The sequence below is a fragment of the Dipteris shenzhenensis genome, chromosome 3 (assembly GCF_047967505.1).
Source record: "Dipteris shenzhenensis isolate YYH24624 ecotype China chromosome 3, Dip_SZ_1.0, whole genome shotgun sequence".
In the NCBI taxonomy this organism is placed as follows: domain Eukaryota; kingdom Viridiplantae; phylum Streptophyta; class Polypodiopsida; order Gleicheniales; family Dipteridaceae; genus Dipteris; species Dipteris shenzhenensis.
This window is the reverse complement of record NC_141598.1, coordinates 23,691,503-23,709,219: the sequence shown is the minus strand read 5'-3', so window position 1 is coordinate 23,709,219 and position 17,717 is coordinate 23,691,503. Positions and strand designations below refer to the sequence as shown.

General features: G+C 39.1%; 1 pseudogene; it reads left to right on the top strand.

Moving 5' to 3' along the window:
- Positions 1-13,210, top strand: part of LOC147903538 (uncharacterized) — a 31,683-nt pseudogene extending 18,473 nt beyond the window's left edge.
- Positions 13,211-17,717: the final 4,507 nt, after the last annotated feature.

The window sequence follows — 17,717 nt, the reverse complement described above, 5'->3', positions numbered from 1 at the left end:
TTTCTCGAATAGGTCTTTACCGAGTGGTTTGGTAAAGATGGCTGCAACATTCTCTTTGCTATCACAATGCTGTAGTGTGATGTCACCAAGTACACTCTTTCTCTGATGAAGTGCTCTCTGACATCAATGTGCTTTGTCCTGGAGTGATATACTGGATTCTTGGCCAATGCTTGAGCCGATTGATTATCACAGTTTATTGTTGTTGGCTTTGACTCATCAAAGTAATCTATTTCTGACAATAATATTTTGAGCCATATAGCCTCACATGCACCTGTAGTGAGTGCTCTATATTCTGTTTCTGCTGAAGACAAAGAAACACTTGGCTGTTTGTTTGACAACCATGATATAGCACCTTGACCAAGGAAAATGCATATCCTTGTGTCGATATCCTGGTCTCATGATCTCTAGCATAGTCACTATCATAGTATCCATGCAACCGTGGATGAATTCCTTTGTATTCTATCCCAAACTGTCTTATACCTCTGATGTATCTCAAGACTCTTTTGGCTGCATTCCAGTGAGACTATTTTGGATTTGCCATAAACTGTGCTAGTGAGCTTACTGCATAGCAAATATCTGGCTGTGTGATTGTCATATATATAAGAGATTCGATGAGTTGCTTGTAGTATCTGTCATTGACTGTAGGCTTTTCTGAATCTTTAGTAAGTCTCAAACTCTGTTCCATGGGAGTGGTTGCAATCTTGCAATCTGCCATATGAAACTTCTTCAGGAGACTGTCAACATACTTGAGCTGACTCATGAATGTGCTATCTGAATCTCTCCAAAACTCAATTCCAAGACAATAGTGCATAAGTCTAAGATCTTTCATGTCGAAATTTGCACATAAGTCTTGTTTTAGTTTTTTGATAAAGCTATCCTTGCTTCTTGTCACAATCAGATCATCTATGTACAAAAGTGCAATAGTAATGTCTTCCCCTTGAACTTTGTAGTAGAGAGCATGATCTGCATTGGACTTCATGTATCCCAGATCAATAAAATACTTGTGAATTCTGTTGTAGCAAATTTTGGGTGCTTGCTTTAAGTCGTAGAGACTTTTCTTGAGATGGAAAACCTTATTCTCCTTTTTTGGTTCAACATAACTTGCTTGTTGTTTCATGTAGACATCCTCGTCTAGATAACCATTGAGAAATGCATTCTTGACATCGAGTTGATACACATTCCATTTGCTGAGTGTCGCTAGTGATATCAAGAACTGTATGGAATCCATCTTTGCTACTGGAGCATAAGTCTCTGTTAGAGCTATATATAGCTTGCCCTAACTTGAACTAGGTCTCACCTATATATATGTAACTAGTGATCAATATGAATCAGTCTTTGGGAGTCTATTTGGTGTGTCTATCATCTCTTCTTCTTCTCTCTCAACATGGTATCAGAGCTACAAAGGTTTTGCTATTGTATGCTCATTGTAATGAAGAAAGACAAAAAGTATTAGTTGTTGATTTGATTACACAGCGCTTTCAGTATCTCATCGCTTATTTTCTCTTGTCGATTTCGACATGTCTAACTTGATGTAGTTTTTTGGAGGTCTTCTGGTGAAAATTTGAGAAAGTTATTAGTGGCAAATGGATCATATATAAATTTGCCAAGCGTATCTCTCGTCGTGCTCTTCGTTTTGAGCACTTAAACGCCCTAATTGGACTTTGGAGCAGAAAGTTACTTCAATTTTCGTGACGACTACTTTTTTTCTTGGTTTCGTGATCGGCACGCTTGTATTGCTTTTTGCCAAGAATCTCGTGGCTTTGTGATAAATGTATTGGTTTCATGATCAGCACGATCATAGTGCTTTTTGCCAAAAATACCTCCGTTTCATGATCAACAAGTTTTGCTTTTCTCCAAAAATATCGTGGTTTCGTGATCAACCAGCTCAAAGCGCTTTCTTGGCATGCATGCTATTTGTAGTATACTCCCATCTCACGTTCTATCCTTTTTTAGGGTATCTCGAGTTTTATATTTTTAGAGTGACCATTGTATTCTTGATCATTGACGTGAGCTCTAACAAATGTATTCTGCCGAAGTATGATGGCAATGTCTATAATCGTCAATGGCTTTCCTTCTAGCCAACGATCTGTTCCTCTATTTCAAGGACATGGTTTTCCTGGTTGGAAAGTGAAGATGTTTTTGATACTCGAAGGTGATAATATTTTAGATATTGTTCTTGATGATCTCGTTTGTCCACCCCAACCTATTGATGCAACTCTGAATCAAGCTCTTGTGACTCAAGGCCCTCTCTTTAAGCAATGGAGATCTGACTTTGCTGATTGGCGTTCTCGTGATAAAGCAGCTCATCGGTATATTTTATCTGCTCTACATGATTCTCTTATGCTGGATGTATTTGCCCTTCCTTCTTCTCATGCAATATGGGAATATCTTGTTTCTACTTTTGAGAAGAAATTTGCCATACAGATTCTTTATCTTCATAATCTTTTGAGCACTCCGTACAAAGTTGGAGCTCCTATGACAACTCATATTGACTCATTCAAGAATATCGTCAATCAACTTGCTGCTACTGGTGCACCTGTTCCACGAAATTAATTGGTGACCTATCTTCTCGACACAGTCCAGGATCCATTATATGATAATATTGTTACCATCCTTTCCAACAAAAACGAGATTGATTTTGATCAAACATGTATTTCTTTGATTTAGTACGCTCAACGGCGCGAGCGTCGTAAAGACCCTCATGAATCTGTGATGATAACATTGGATGATGCAGATTCAGAGACAGCTTGTGTCGCTCACAAGCATCCTTTCTTTAAATATGGACGTGGTAGTTATGGACGTGGTGGTCATCCATATAGAGGTGGCAATTCTTCTCATCTCAAATATCCTGAGAAACATTGTTCTTACTGTGATAAGCATGGTCATGTTATCTCTGATTGTTGGGCTCGGCAATATGATGAGGAACATGATGTTACCACTACTTGCAACCCTGCTTATCCAATAATTCTCCTTGTGAATATTGTGGCGGAAATCATCCTTCCTTTTAGTGTTACAAGAGGCGTTATGATCGCAAACGTACTCAAGCATATGCTGCACAACAACAAGATGCCCATACACATCAAGAGGCAAATCATATCTGTTCTGATGTCTCTCCAGAAAGGATACTTCATGTTCGAGATGGTTCCACTTTTATTATTGATTCTGGTGCTACTGGTAATATGACATATCAATCTCAATGGTTACATAATTATCATGCTCTTCCTCACAAGAAATTGGTTTATCTTGCTAATGACACTACTTGTCAAGTCATGGGCATTGGAGATTTATATCTTGGCACTTTTTCTTCAACAAGAGTCTTGTGAGGCATTCTCCATGTTCCAGATCTTCAGAGAAATCTTCTTTCTGTTGCACGACTTGTTGATCTTGGTCTCTTTATTGGCTTTGACCACACGCAGTGTCGGATTGAAAAAGATGGACATACCATAGCAGTTGCTCCTCGGAATGGTAACCTCTTTCAACTTTCCTTAAATGATGATATTGCTAATGTGGTTACAACCCTTGGTGATTTGGACTACAAGCTATGGCATCATCATTTTGTTCATTCGGATTTTGCCAAGCTACTTGCTATAAATCGTCATGATCTTGTGGATGGTATGAATCTCCGAGCTCGTCCTCACATGGGCCTATGTGAATATTGCACTCTTGGCAAGCATCATCGAAAACCCTTTCATGCATCTACTTCAACTCATTCATATGCTTTATTGGATCTTATTCACACTGATATATGTGGACCTTTTCCTCCATCCAAGTCTTTCTACAGGTATTTCATCACTTTCATTAACGATTGGTCAAGATATACAACTGCATTTCTCTTGTGACATAAGTCAGAGGCCTTATCAGTCTTCAAGCAATATAAAACTGCTGCAGAACTTCATACTGGTTTTCAGATCAAGGCCCTTTGTAGTGACAATGGTGGAGAATATATTTCTTATCTTTTTAATGATTATTGCATTGAGTGTGGCATTCATCGTGAATATACTGTTCCATACTCTCCTCAACAAAATGCACATACAGAGCATAAGAATCGCACTTCTCTTGATGCTATGCGATGTATGCTCCTTCATTCTAGATTATCTCAAAGCTTTTGGGCAGAAGCACTTGTGACAGCCATCTTTGTGCAAAATCATCTTCCTACAACTGCACCTTCTGGTCAGATACCAATCACAGCTTGGACAGGGGAGACTCCTTCTGTATTACATTTTCGAACTTTTGGTTGCATTTCTTATATTCATGTACCAAAAGAGACACGGAAAAAGCTAGATCTTCTTGGCAAAAAGGTCATATTCATTGGATATTCTCCGAATTCTAAAGGTTATAAATTCTATGATCCCTCTTCTAAGAAGGTGATAATCAATCGTGATGCCATATTCAATGAGTAGTTAATGGGAGGGGCATGGTCTACCGAGGATGCAAAGGACACTGAGTCCTTACTTTCTACCTTTCCTTTTCTATTTGATACTGATTCCACTTCTGATGTCATTACTACTCCTTTATCTGATGGCATCACTGCTACTCCATCTGCAGAGCAATGTGTTGACAATCTTGATTTGGATCCTGCACATACACAGGCCTTTGATGATAGTGTTGATATTTATATTGATCTGCCTATTGATTTTGAACATGGTTCTACTCATGATTGTGTTGATGACTTTGAAATCATTGATCATGCAATGGTTGCTCATGAAGAACCTACTACTTATACAGAAGCTATCTCTTTTGCACAAAAGAGTAAATGGCAAGAGGCAATGGAAGCTGAATATGATTCTTTGATCTCTAAAGGTACATGGGTTCTTACTGAACTACCTCCTGGTCGCACTCTTATCAAATGTAAGTGGGTTTATAAAACCAAAACTAAAGCTGATGGTTCTTTTGACAAGTTTAAAGCTCGTCTGGTTGCAAAAGGATACTCACAAATTACAGGAGTTGATTATCATGATACTTTTTCACCCGTTGTAAGCACAAGTATTCGGGTACTCTTGGCTTTTTCTACTCAATTTGATTTGGAGATTCATCAAATGGATGTGAAAACTGCTTTTCTTAATGGAGATCTTAAAGAGGAGATTTATATGGAGCAACTAGAAGGGTTCATACTTCCCGGTCAGGACCATCTTGTTTGTCACCTTCATCATGCTCTTTATGGTCTAAAACAAGCTTCTTGAGCTGCTAGAGAAGCCGCTACATACTCAGATTCTATGGTAGAAACAGCAACACAACATTGCTTCTTACTTGCCCAAGAGACCAAGCAACCATTGATAAACAAGCAATTACTGCTTGTAGACTGCATAGAGAAGTGAGAGCTTGCCCAATCTACATCTATATATCCCAAAAGATCAAGAGACATCACACAAGATGATTCTGTATGACGTCGATAAACTAATCCAAAATCAGAAGTGCCTTTCAAATACTTTAGAACATGTTTTGCTGCAGACCAATGTTGCATTGAGGGAGCAGCCAGATATTGACCTAGAAAATTGGCAATAAAAAGAATATCTGGTCGAGTGTTCAAACTGACAAACTGTAGGCAACCAACAAGATTGGCATAGGGTTGATGTGAAACCTCAACATCATGAGTCAATCGAGTATTTTTGACAGAGCTCACAAGACAAGGAGTGGTCGCAGAGTGAGCATTCGTCAAGCCAAACTGTTGAACTGCATCTTGAATGAATTTTGTTTGTCGAAGTAGAAAAATTCCCTTGTGATGAAATCGTTGAACTTGAATACTAAGACATGAATGAATGTCACCAAGATCAACCATATCAAATGCTGAGGATAAGATTTTCTTAACATGTTGCAAGAGATCGAGATTGTTGGAAACAAGTATGATGTCATCCACATAAAGAGCAAGAATGACAAAAAGAGCACCATCATGTTTGGCATATAAGTTAGGGTCAGAGAAACAAGAGTTGAAACCTTGAGATGTTAGAAACTGATCAATTTTCATGTACCAAGAATGGGAAGCTTGTTTTAGACCATAAAGAGCACGATGAAGGTGACAAACAAGATGGTCCTGACTAGGAAGTATGAACCCTTCTGGTTGCTCCATATAAATATCCTCTTTAAGATCTCCACTAACAAAAGAAATTTTCACATGCATTTGATGAATCTCCAAGTCAAATTGAGTAGCAAAAGCCAAGAGTACCTGAATACTTATGCTACGAACAACGGGTGAAAAAGTATCATGATAATCAACTCCTGCAATTTGTGAGTATCCTTTTGCAACCAGACGAGCTTTAAACGAGTCAAAAGAACCATCAACTGTAGTTTTGGTTTTATAAACCCACTTACATTTGATAGGAGTGCAACCAGGAGGTAGTTCAGTAAGAACCCATGTACCTTTAGAGATCAAATAATCATATTCAGCTTCCATTGCCTCTTGCCATTTACTCTTTTGTGCAGAAGAGATAGCTTCTGTATAAGTAGTAGGGTCTTCATGAGCAACCATTGAATGATCAATGATTTCAAAGTCATCAACACAATCATGAGTAGAACCATGTTCAAAATCAATAGGCAGATCAACATAAATATCAACACTATGATCAGAGGCATGTGTATGTGTAGGATCCAAATCAATATTGTCAACACATTGCTATGTAGATGGAGTAGCAGTGATGCCATCTGATGAACGAGTAGCAATGACTTTTGGGATATACAGCTGCAGATTGGGCAAGCTCTCACTTCTCTATGCAGTCCTACAAGCAGTAATTGCTTCTTTATCAATGGTTGCTTGGTCTCTTGGGCAAGTAAGAAGCAATGTTGTGTTGCTGTTTCTATCACAGAATCTGAGTATGTAGCGGCTTCTCTAGCAGCTCGAGAATTGGTTTGGCTATGACAATTGCTTGCAGATATTGGTCATCCTCCATCATCTAGTACTCCTGTCAGATGTGATAATCAAAGTGCCATAAGTCTGGCTAAAGACTATGTTCAGCATAACAAATCCAAACATATTGCTGTTCATTACCATTATGTCAGACATGAAGTGAAGAAAGGGATTATAATGATTGAACATTGTCCCACTTCTCAGATGATTGCAGATATTCTCACTAAAGGACTTAGTGAGGCATGCTTCACAGTACGATCAGAACTTGGAGTTCTTGCAGCTTCTCTCTTCCAAGATTAACACACCTATGGGTGACCTTTTGTATATAAATGCACATTTTCATTATATACTTGTAAATAATTGTACAAATGATCAACTTGTGTACTTGTACATAGGAGCTCAGGTTTTTCCCTTGTGCTCCCCAAGGGTTTTTTCATCCGTAGCTAGAGACCTTTGTTTGAGTGGGGGTGTTAGAGCTATATATAGCTTGCCCTAACTTGAAGTAGGACTCACCTATATATATGTAACTAGTGATCAATATGAATCAGTCTTTGGGAGTCTATTTGGTGTGTCTATCATCTCTTCTTATTCTCTCTCGATAGTCTCATCATAGTCCTGACCACATTGCTATGCAAATCCTTTTGCAACTAGTCTGGCTTTGTATCTCTGAATACTTCCATTTGGATTGTACTTCACTTTGTATACCCATTTGTTTGATATGGCCTTCTTTCCTAGTGGAAGGTCGCATAATTCCCAAGTATTATTCTTATACAAAGCATCCATTTCTTCATTCATAGCAGTTTGCCATTCTGGCTTGTCTACTGTGTCTTCAAAGTACACTAGCTCTTCTGTAGCCATGATGGTAGTCATAAGAGCATAGTTGGTGCCTTTCTCAGCATATGTCAATCTGGCTAGAGGTCTGCTTTCCCTAGTAGACCATCTGAGCTACTGTGGCTCTGCTTGGGGTGTTGCTGGCAATTCTTGCTCTTCTTCATCAACCTGTTCTGTAAATGACTGTGAAGTTGATTCTTCTATCTCCTATGTAGGTGAGGTTTTCCATTCTGATTCCTCATCAAAGATTACATCTCTGGAGATAATGACCTTGCGGTTGATGGGATCATACAATTTGTATGCTTTGCTTTCTTCATTGTAACCAACCATGTTGCAGCTCAAATAGCTGATCAGCCACACCGATAGAATCGTCGGGCAGTTGCAAGAAGAGGCTTGTATGTTGTTGGATTCATAGGCGGCTGCAAGAAGAGGCTCGTTGCTGTTGTTGAGGCTGGAGGAGCCTTAGGCTCGATGTAGAAGTCGCCTTGAGAGGCCTTGAAGGCCATATGCCATAGAAGCCACTTGTGGGGAGATAGCCTTCGTAGAAGTCGCCCTTTGGAGTCTCTTTTTCTCACAGCAAAAATCTCTCAAAGATAAAAACTCTCAAGCCAAAACTCTATGTATCTCTCACAAAATGAATGGACAAAAAATTTCTCTCAATGGACAAAAAATTCTCTCTTACTCAACGGAAGTGAAAGAACTCTCGATCTCTCAATCTCTCAATCACTCTCAGGAAGGATCTCAATGCCTCAGCAGAAGGCAAGGGAGCTCTGATACCATGACAAAATATGAAGAGGGGAGAGGAGAAGAGTGGAGATGAGGAGAGAGGGCACAGCTAGAGAGCACACCACAAATGACTAATTGTACACTAGATTTAGTTGAAAAAATAGAATATATACAAACCCATTTAGGCTTAGGGTTAGGGGATCTAACCCTTTCCTTTATAGCACTCTATAAGGTTAGTGCTATGCACATATGATCATGTGATGGTGCTATGCACACATGATCACATGATGTTGAGCGTGAACTCTCAACAGAGCTCCCATTTTTGTTTCCTGATTGATTGGCATCCCACATGCACAAGGTTGGGGAAGCAAGAACTCCCATTTTTGTTTCCTCATTAATTGGCATCCCACATGCACTTGGGGGGTTCACTCAATAATTTATGTGACTATCACGTGAGTTCAACGTAAGGAAATATTTAATTTCACTTTTTCTCACTTTTTCACAAACAGAAGGGTGTCAAAAAAGGTATTTTGGAAAAAAAATGACAGACTGAATAGGAAAAGGGTGCATGTTATTAATGAAACAAGGTGAATGATATTCAATCATTCATAAGGCCTGTGGCAAGATTAGAAAAGTAAGCAAAAAGGAATCCACTAGAAATGGTGTGGAGGAAGAATTGAGGAGATAAAGGGGGGAGAGAGAGAGAGAGAGAGAGAGAGAGAGAGAAGGAGGGGTGTGGGAGATAGTGTGTAAGAAGACTTGAGGAGATAAAGAAGGGAAGAGAGAGAGAGAGGTAGGTGAGAGAGAGAGAGAGAGAAAGTCAATTACTTTAAAGTTTGCATTCAAGTCCAATGAAGAAGAGCCAATAGGAAAAATGCACTTTCAGAAATTCAAGAAATGCCTAATTTTTGCTTTTCCCAAATTGCATCATTGCTAAGGCTACCCAGAGGAGAGACAAAAAATAAGGGGTTTTATAAATAGACCTTGAATGTATGCGATATATAGGGTTCATACATAGTGACCCTCCCTCGGGGGGGTCACTCATCATATGTAACCCTATCACGTGAGTTCAACAGAAGGATTTTTTTTATTTCTAAAATTTACAGAAATAAATATACATAAGGGACTATTTAAAATAGTTTTGAAAAAAATTTACAGATTTGTATAGAAAAGGGGTACATTTTATTAATGAAATTTTTTACAGATAAGGGACTTTAAATATAGGCCTTGAACGCATGTGATATAGAGGGTTTATACATAGTGACCCCCCCGAGGACCCTCCTGAGCACATGCATAAGTGTCATGGGCGCAAGATGTTGCTGATGGAGTGGGAGTTCCTAAAGTAGCTTTTTGGCCAATGTCTGCACGGTTCCATTCCACAATCCATTATTTACAACCTCTGCTCACATCTGACCGATCCCTACCCATGTGTATGAAATAGAAAGTAGTTCCGTTGATGCTCTTCGACAAGAACTTCCTATTTACATGGTAGGTCCTCTTCTGGCTCTCAATCCCAATAGCCTTAAGCCAAGGCTTTTTGATGAGGATGATGAGTGTTTACAGTGGCTCAACTCTCAAGCTCCCTCATCTGTTCCTTATATATCTTTTGGCATAAGTGGATGTTGGCTGAGGCTGAAGTCAAGGAGTTAGCCCTGGGGCTAGAGGCTAGTGAGCAACCTTTTCTTTGGGTGTGCCGTCCAAAGTTGGTAGTAAAAAAGTTCACTGTCTCAATATCTGACATCTTTTCAGGTCAAAGGAAATGACGCGGTAGGATTTTGTTGTGGGCACCTCAACATTCTGTTTTACAACATCCCTCTATTGGAGGATTTTTAACCTACTGTGGCTAGAATTCCACCATCGAAAGCATGTACATGGGAGTTCCAATGATTGGGTGGCCTAAAGTAGTTGACCAAATGGTAATTATGAGGTTCGTTTCTCAGGTGTGGAAGATTGGGCACAATAGTAAGAAGTGTGGCAATAGAGGAGGCGGTGAGGGCTTTATTCAATGGTCAGGAAGGAAAGGAAGCAAGGAGAAGAATCTCAAACCTGAAAGAGATAGTTAGAACATCTGTTGGGGATGGGGGGAGCTCCAAGAAGAATCTAGTACATCTCCTGAAACTTATGACTAAGAGAGCAAATGAAGCAACACATTGAACGAAAATCAGCCAACCATCCTCATGGAAAAATAAGTCTACGCTCAAAAATTCCACAACAAGGTTCTTGTTGCAAGGTCTAGCCAAAACGCTCTTGGTTGGCTCCATGAGGTGATTTGATCCCTTTTTTCAGCCTTTCCTATTGGAATAAGACGTACCCGGCCATGCACGCAAGGGACATTAGACAAATCTCTATATAGGAAATTGCTAGGTAACTAGGAAATTTCAGCGTATTTCCTAAATAGGAAGAGAAATTTTCTCCTCTTTATTTAGATGCGATATTCCAACCTTGGCTTATATGGCCAAATTAATTGGTTAATGATTTTTTTGGGTGCGCTTTGTTTCGAAAGCTTTTTGCAACGATACTTTGGGTAGGTCCTTCATGTTTGTCGGTGCTTTGGTGCTTGTTATCCCTTGGAGTCTGACCTTCTCTATGGATGAATTTCTATACCATGGCTATCTAGTGTGGGTGGATTTTTCAAATCTCCTACCTTGGTTGGGTGAGTCCGTCTAAAGGATTGCTACAACACAGGAGAAAGTGTTGCTTATTCCTCCGACTATGCATTCCCCTTTTGTTCGTAAGAGGGCTTGGATCTTATGGGATTGCACCCAGCCAGTTTCAGATTTTATTGAGGTTAAATTCCCAAGCGAGATTTTGTTTGCTCAACAAGTCACATATGGGCCATTCCCAGATTCCTGCTTCATTTGTAACCAGATGGGTGATTTCACCAAAGCTTGTCCAGAGAGGCTAGCTAGCACGGTCCTTGCGAGAGCAAACAAGGTCTATTCACCATTGGATTCGAGCATGCAAGAGAGTGCACCGAATGCAATCATGGATCCATGGGGGCCAATACACAGTCCGATGATGACCAACAGAGGGTGGTGGGTAAAAAAGGTAACTCCAAGGTGGTCGACTCCAGTGAGAAGCCCATTCAGAGTGTTGGCCCATTGCATGAAGCCCTCATAGTTCATGATAAGGAGTTATTAGTGTTGGATTCAACAACTGTGGTCTCTCAAGTTCCAGACACTCCACAGATTGCCTTGCATGGTGATCAAGATCTTCCTAGCACCAACCATAAAAAAAGACTCCTCGGCAAAAAATCTCAACCAAGCCTGCATGAAGATCATCATGAAATCATAAGTAGGTGAGACCATCATTGCCACCCATCATCTAAAAAATTCATGAAGAGAATATAAGAAGTTGCGAGGTCCATTGTGTAGGGGAAAGAGAAATTATTTAATTTCTTTAGAGAGGCCTACACAGTCCTTCTAGGCTAGTTGTCATTTGTTGATGCTTGGAGTTTGATGCTTGTAGAGTCATGCTTTGTAGTGCCTTTGCTTAGCTTAGTTGTTACCGATCGTGCTAAAGCTGTCTTAGAGTAGATGTTGTTGAGCAGTCGGGTGGGGTGTTGTTTGTTATTGATGCTCGCTTAGGTTGTTGTAAGAGTCATTTCTCAATTTGCGGAGCATATGAGTCGATGTATAGGAAGGAGTCCTTGCTTGTATCTATACTTACACTAGAATAGGTTGAGTCACCCTTTTTTTCTCTTAGAGTCTATCTTAGGGAACGTCACAGAATGCTATTCTACGAAATGAAAAAATCTCAAAGAACTCAAGGAATGAAACCTCACAACCTCAAAGCTCTCATAGAATAAAGAACTCTCAATGAATATATCTCTCTCTTTTTCAATTGGAAAAGAAATGAGTGGAATGAATACCTCTTTTTCTCTCACAGAAGAAAGAACTCTCAGTGAACAGAAATGAATTACGGAAATTTCTCTCACCACAATGAACTGAAATCTTTCATCATCAGAATCAAAGGTAGAACAATCAATCTCACTATCGATCTCTCACACTCTTGCAATGATCACGATGCCTCAACAGAAGGAAAAGGAGCTCTAACATAGTGAAAAAATATGGAGAGGGGAGAGGAGAAGAGATTGAGATGAGGAGAGAGGGCACAGCTAGAGAGAACACCACAAATGACTAACTATACACTAGATTTAGTTGAAAATAAAGAATATATACAAACCCCTTCATGGTTAGGGTTGCTTAGCATAGAAATGTGATAAGGTGGTACATTAGCTACCAGATTTTGCAATGGTAGCTACCAGTACTAACCTCCATTAAAAAATAAGAAAGGGGCATCAAGCATTCACCAAAACCCTATGACATGACTATTAGTAGAAAGAGTTGATGAAGCACATTCATATGAGCTATTAAGCACCAAATTGAAAATTTGTATGATAAAATACATGAGAAAATTGAGCATCTAGTAGAAAGTTGTCCCAAACATAGGTATCAAGTTGAGCTTCTGATTACATGAAATATCACATGAGTGTATGTCTCCGACATCGTAGGTTGGACATAAGAGAAAGGATTTACTGTGGTAGATTAGGCCTTCATGGGCACACAAAGGCTATTGGAAGTTTATGTAGAAAGAGTTTGGAGACATGCCGAAGAAGTTTGATAATTAAAGGGTGCATTGGGGCAAGACGGTTGGACACTGTAGGTACTTCGCACCTCGGGGCAGGCAGAAGGGAAGGCTACAAGGCATGGGTGGTAAGTTTGTTTCTCTTATTATTTATTATTCTATTTGTTTACTTACCCATACATGGCACTTAATCTAAATATCTTAATTTGGTTCCAGTGGAATCTGTGATTGGTTGTCCTCCTATAGACGCATGGCAAGTAGGGGCGAAGCCATTTTTCTAGGAGCTAGAGCATCAAGGGTACAAGATAGATTGGGATCCAATGATTGCTTGGCATGTAAGTCTACTCCAATAATCATTGTTCTCAAGCATGTTTGATCGTACCATTTATTTAATAATTAAGATGTAATCTCATTTTTTACATTGCTTTATTCTTAGGGTGGACATGTGGAAACCCTAGGCGACACAGGAGGAGGAGCTCGCTGGTAGAGACCCAAGGGAGAGAGAGGAGATTGTGGGATCAAGAAGAGGTGGAGAGATCAAGGGATCTGACAGAGGTAGAGGGGCTGAGGGATCAAGCAAAGGCATGGGGACATTCTAGTATTTCAGAGGAATATTAGTAGTCATTTTTCCTTTTGTATTTAGCATATCTTTGGCAATTTCACCATTTTGTATCTCATCTTCAAATTTTATACTACCCTCTTTGAAAGGGAAATTTTATAACAATACATGATGATTTGATAGTTTTAGGCAATTTTGCATGTTCCTACATCGGTTGTTGGCATGTTGTAACTCTTACCTTTTAATAAAATACATACAATAGTGGAGTAGAATGGGGCTGAAACAAGCCCTATTCTACCCCATAAATGTTTTTTAGGCTTTTGTAAAGTGTCAGTATATACTGATGCTTATTAGTGTTGGTATATACCGACACTAATACTGATGCTCATTTGCCGATACATATATTGATGATTTTTTGATGCTTTGTGATATGAAAAAAAAAGTGTAATTTTTGTCAGTATTAGTGTCAGAAACCAACCAATACCTTTTAGTGTGTTCTCCTTGCTCCTCCTCACATCCCTGAGTTCCCATGCACATATATTTGTGTACCATTCTCAAATTTCTTGTTGTATCGATAAATGATGTCCTTGGTATTCAATGCATCTTATACCATGCTCTACAACACCCCACCTAACCATTCACCCTGAAGTTGTAGCATATTCTCCAAGCCAAATCATGATGCCAACCCATTGACAACACATCATATACAAAGTTAGTATGAGACTCAAAGGAGATGCCCCAAATATTATTCCTTATAGACATTAAGAAGTCTCCCTCATAATGTTGGCACCATCTACTCCCACAACGATTGTTGGAAGATACTTGCAGCATCAATTCTAGTGACATTTTGTACATTGATGCTAGAGGATTTCTTTGCTTAGGCTTCCATTGAATGAAAGTGTGTCTTCATTTCTTTGAAGTTGGAGCATTCATTTCCAACATTCAATCATTGACCACCTCATCTATGCTTGCATCCTGATCCATGGGCACATATTGTTGCAATGGGCTTCCACCCAGTAAGGTAATCTGGTTGATGGGCCACTTAACTAGGCTGAAACAACCAACGTCTTGCATAAAAAAATTTAAGCCACTTCTAATAGTTTGTTCTTTCTTCTCAATACCCACACAATGCAATTGTTACCCAATTGATCAAAGTTTATAGAGTCATCTAGAAAAACATCCACCCATGCTTTTCGTTTTTCTCTCATCCCACAAGACACCTTTTTCTCCTTCCAAGATTCATGAATGCGGTTGTCAATTTCTAATAAAGAAACTAGCATAGGCTTAACACATGGTTGCTCAAGCTCCTTTGGTATATATCCTTGGGATATTGATTTATCTAAAGCATCACCAACGTGTTTTATAGAGGCCTTAGGCCATCTGACAACACTCCAAAGTGCTTTATTGATAAGCACTGCATGCATAGTGCAAAATGGCAAGAACGTGTCATTATTGATAGAATTCTCTACTTCTATCGATACCTTTTTTGCCCCAATCTTCACACCACTAGAGTAGCCCTCTGGGTCTATCAAACACAAGACTGCAACCACTTCATTCCCTGCCATCATCGTGACTTTGTCCCCACATCAGGTGGCCATTCCCTACCATTCCAAGTATGTAAAATAAAAATACGAATAAATTACAACCAAATGATTTCATTAGACAATATCAAACAAGTTGAATTGATAAGTCCAGAATCCTATCGGGTGTGGTTGTGGAGCATGGAACTGGTGCCATTCTCTCCATCAGCTGTTAGGAAGTGGCACTAGTGCCATTCTCTTATCTCTCTATGAGGTTGTGGAGAATAGCACTGTAGACATTCTCAATATGAGGTATGAAGGAAGACACTCATAGTCACAACCCCATAGGGAGTTTTCCATTGCCCCCCTTGCAAGGGAAGCATGGCATCAATACCATGGTCCCCCTTGTAGGGGAAGCATGTCATTCTCAATATAAGGTATGAGGTAAGGCACTCATAGTCACAACCCCATAGGGAGTTTGCTATTGCCCCCCTTGCAAGGGAAGCATGGCATCAATACCATGCTCCCCCTTGTAGGGGAAGAATGCCATTATCCCCTATTTGAAGGGTAGAATGACACAAGTTTCATTCCCTACATTTGAAGGGTAGAATGGCACTTTGGGCAATCTTCCTTGCAAGGGTGACAATGGAACAATTGCCAACCCTCCTTACAATGGTAGGATGACACTGGTGCCATTCTCCCTCCTTGGAAGGGTAGAAGTCCATCTACCATATTGAATGGGTGGAATGGCACTAGTGTCATTCCCCCCTTGAATGGGAAAAATGGAATTAGTGCCATTCTCCCCATCTAATGGGGAGAATACCAGGAGTGCCAATCCATCCTTGCAACAATGGGGAATGGTCCTACTGCCATTATTTCGATGAAATTCAAATGGGGAGGGTGGCACTTGTGGCATTCCCCCTTGCATGGGAATTTGAAATTCATTTTTTAATTTGAATTTCAAATTTTGAATTTGACTTTTCAATTTCCAATTTTAGACTACCAAAATTTACCAAAATATCCCTTATTACAATATTCATGTGGTCATGGAAAATTTGTTTTGTGCCATTCCTCGCATGATTGGCACAAGTGCCATTCTCCACGAACTCACATGGAGATTGGGCACCAGTGCCTATTTCCATGTCAGTTTGTGGCTCGTTTGTGGAGAATGGAACTGATGCCAATCTTCACGTGAGTTGTGGAAAATGGAACTGATGCCAATCTCCATGTGAGTTTGTGGACAATGGCATCGATGCCAATCTCCATGTGAGTTTGGTACTTTCAAATTTTAGATTGGCACCAGTGCCACACTCCATGTGAGTTTGTGGAGAATGGCATCGGTGGAAATGTCCATGTGAGTTTGAAAATATTTATAAATTTGAAATTTGAAACGTGCCAAAATCACATCGATATTGGCACCGGTGCCATTCTCTACAAACTCACATGGAGAATGGCATTGCTATCAATATCCATGTGGGTTTGTGGAGAATGGCACTAGTGCTAATCTCCACAATCCATGTAAGGAATGGAGCTAAAAAGATTTCTATGAAAGCATGAATATTACAACAACATATATTTTGATAAAATTTTTCCCTCAAATACTAATTAATAGGGGATATTTTGGTGAAATTTTCTCTTTGAACTCAATTTCAAATTTCAACTAGTTACTTAACTAATGAATTAATTGACTAGTCTAATTCATTAACTAGACTATTAATTAACTAAATAAACTAATTAACTAACTTAATTAACTTGACTATTTAATTAATTAACTAATCGATTAATTACTATTAATTGACTATAGTAATTATAATACACATATATCTAGACCAATTAGCTAACTAGTTAACTAACTAATTAATGAACTAGACTAATTTATAATCAATTTATAAATTAGACTAAATAATTAACTAATCAAATAATTAATCTCAAGTTCAAATTTCAATCACATAATTAGCTAATTATTAAACTAATAACTTAATTGAGTAATTTAATTAATTAACTAAACTAATTCAATAACTAATTAGGTACTTTACTATATTAATTAATTGATTAGTCAACTAGGGAACATACTAATTAATTTATTAAGTAATTAGTTAATTTGCCAATTAATTTACTATGTTAACTAACACACGCATATCTAGACCAATTAACTAACTAGTTAACTAATGAATTAGTTAACTAAATAATTACTTAGCTAACTAAGTAATTAATTAAATATACTAATCAATCAAGTACTAGCTGGTACACATTCCATTTGTTGAGTGTCGCTATTGATATCAAGAACCATATGGAATTCGTATTTGCCATTGGAGCATAGTTCTCATCATAGCCTTGGGGGAGTTCGGTCTGATGTTGGTGGCGGTACTGGATGGATATCCTGGTCTTGGTTATCTGCGAAGGAAGTATCCTCCTCCAATTGATGCAGCTGTTCTGAGAAGACCACATGGTGACTTACAATTACCTTCTTGGTAACAAGGTTATAGAGATAACAACCCTTCGCCTCTTCACTATAGCCCAAGAAAATACACTTTCGGCTCTTCAGTTCCCATTTGGTCCTGGTAGCATCAGGGACATGCACAAAACAGACACATCCAAAAACTCTGAAATGTGTAGCTGAAGGTTTCTTACCAGAAAAGGCTTGCAGTGTGGAGTC